At 33.3% G+C, this 2915-nt stretch overlaps 1 long non-coding RNA gene across 1 annotated transcript; it reads left to right on the forward strand.

Moving 5' to 3' along the window:
* The first annotated feature begins 378 nt into the window (after window positions 1-378).
* Window positions 379-2182, forward strand: LOC148760837 (uncharacterized). The gene is made up of 3 exons (XR_016028247.1): window positions 379-500; window positions 1154-1239; window positions 2078-2182. It is a non-coding gene; the product is annotated as an uncharacterized LOC148760837 (long non-coding RNA).
* The last annotated feature ends 733 nt before the right edge of the window (window positions 2183-2915 follow it).

Here is a 2915-nt window from a genome sequence, read left to right on the forward strand (position 1 = left end):
TAATTTTGCCACCCACGGACAAAATTTGAGATTTTGAGAGAATTTAGATCAAATTTGACAAATTGGAGAATGGTATGAGTATAAGGGATGAAAAATATGTCTATGGGCAATTTTTCAATTTTTGGGGCAAAAATGTAATTTTTGACTTTTACAGGGGTAAAAGTGTAAATTTCAAAAATTACTCCACCGAGACTTTGGATGAGTCTGAGAATTTTATCTAAGCTATGAATATATGAGACAAGTGTATGGTGAAAATTTGGAAACAAATGGATGAAATTTTAAAAATGGGCCAATGGGAAAGTGACATGTGGCATTTTTAATGAAATAATATTATTTTAATGAAAAGTCAGCCCATTTAAACCCAAATTTTGAGTGCTGGCCGGCCATAAGGAAGAAAAAGAGAGGAAATAGAGAGGAAAGGAAGAAGAAAAGAAAAACCAAAGAGAAACAAGAAAATTCAAAGAGAAATTCGCGGTTTTCGACCGTTTACGCGTCTAACGGTAAGATTTTTCGATTTTAGCTTGATTTCTACCTTTCCTATGCCTTTATTTCCATTTAGCATGCCTGAGGAGAGAGATCAAAAAGTGATATCAAGGGCTGGACGAAATTCTGGGAGAGAGAAATTGAAATTTTTAGGTTTTGATTTTTAGTTAAATTGATAGTTTTAGTTAGTTAAATGTGTTTAGAAATTAAATTGGGCAAGAAATCATTAAATTTTCACAATACCCACTCTTGGCTGGATGCTCAATGCTGTACAATGATGATGAATTGATTTTATTCTAAGGGAAATGAAGAGAAAATGATGAAAAACGATTAAACGTGATAGAAAAACAAAGTAGAAAATTAACCGAGTTAATGTCCCATTTTTGGCCGAATTTTCCAAGGAAGGGAGTGAGCTGATTTTGTTGTTTTTAGAAGGTTATTGGCTGATATTTAATGGTTAGAAATGTTGGAGAGAGAATGGGATGATTTAGAGCTAAAATGGAGCGCGTTAGCAATTTATCGGGCAAAGTGCCAAAAATAGGTTAATACCGCATTTAAGCCGTTTTAGGCTATTGCATTTCATACCATGCATTAGTATAGGATTTAAGTTAATTATATAGTGATTTAGCATCAATGTGATGAATTGTGTAAATTTTTATAATGTGTCTAGGAGGAGAGCCTTCCGGAAAAGGCAAAGAAGTCGTACCCGACAAGTAGTGATCGGGGTGCTTAGAAAGCTTTTAGTTTGTACAAACGGTGAGTAAACTTATTATTATTGTAAATTATCTAGAGTTTATTTTTAAATGCCCTTTATGTATTTTATGAAATGAGAACGAGATTAAAACGGGATTTTTAATGTTTTAGGAATAAATGTGACAGATAAAAATATATTGTATTGATTATGAAATTGAGTAATTGGAGGCTGCAAACTGACTTGAAAAATATATTTTACTAGGAATGGCTTATGAGAAATGAGTATATCTGGCTATATTTTGTGAGTGCATTTGGGAAATTTATGTAAGTTGATTTTACTATGCAGGCTGGATAAATAAATAAAAGCCACATTATACTGTCGAAATTTTATTAAAATTGGTGGGTTAGTCACTGCAGTGACGGGTTTCCGTGGACTGCCTATTAGAGGGGCATGGTAAATCCAGTTATATAGTTACTCCGGTTGTAGAGGCGAGGAGGGTAACTCTTGGGGTAGTATTAAAGCTCACTTCACGTCGAACCCCCACGTGAATGTGTAACTCGGCCAAAGCCAAGGAACGACTGGTTTTAAAAATAAAAATGTGTTTCACGTGTGAATATTTTAACACCCTTGGCGGACTCGGTTAGATGCCTCGGCCAAGGTATCCCCGAGGATTAGTTTTGGCTTGAGCCTTGTTTTAATAAAAGACATAAGCCTTAACAACTATTTTGGTAAATTACAAATATTTTATGGTTTAAGAAATAAATTGAAAACATTATGAAATGGGTTGAAATTTGTTGTTTAAACTTGCCTCCATTTTACTCGCCTTTAGATATTTATGATAATGTCTGTTTACTCATTGGGATTGCAAAATCTCACCCAACTCCTTTCCACCCATTTCAGGTTCAGTATAGACTGTAGATAGCTGATCTCATCGAGGACTACCATTGGATCTGCATTTTCCAAATCGTAGGTTCACAGTCCTCTTTACTTTTGTTTATTCGGGGGCCCTCTTGTTATTGTAAATTAAATTAAATATTTTGGCTTACTGTATTTCAGTATGTATAAATTTATTTAGCTTTTACGCTATAAAAATTATTCACGTATAACTCTATAAATATTGTTTTTTAAGAAAATAGAATATTTCCCTTAATATTTCTTTTATTTTCTTATTATATTCAAATAACCGTAATTTCGTTTTAAATGAAGATTTTAGACTTTTAAACTCATTTTGAATATGAATTATGTATTTTGTACTTGTATATTACGTTTTAGCTAGTTTTGAAATTTTTGAGAAAAAAATGACCAAAATACCCCTGTGTGGCAAAAATTTTATTTTGATTGTTTTTGATCTAAAATAGTATATATTCTCTAAAAACTCGATATTTAACAATGATTGCTCACAGGAAAGGAAAGAAACCGATATGTAAGCCTTGCGAGGTTCCGGTTGGCATTCTGGATAATGAGTGTCAATCGGGACGTCGCGGCGATTGTCATGGGCCTGAGGGAGGTTCCGGGTCGTGACACTGATGCCTTCAGAAGCCTTATTACTCGCTTTCAATACTTTTATAGTCTCATTATTTGATTTTAAGTTGAATATTCTTACATTTTTGGTTAAAATAGATTATAATTGAATGTGTTGCCTCGGGAAACGTGAAGCGAAAGCCATCTATAGAGAAGAAAGGTTTATTTATTGTCACTCAAGCCTTCGAAAGTGTTATTACTAGCTTTAAATGGTTTT

This window comes from Theobroma cacao, chromosome 9 (assembly GCF_053813885.1).
Source record: "Theobroma cacao isolate CCN51 chromosome 9, ASM5381388v1, whole genome shotgun sequence".
In the NCBI taxonomy this organism is placed as follows: domain Eukaryota; kingdom Viridiplantae; phylum Streptophyta; class Magnoliopsida; order Malvales; family Malvaceae; genus Theobroma; species Theobroma cacao.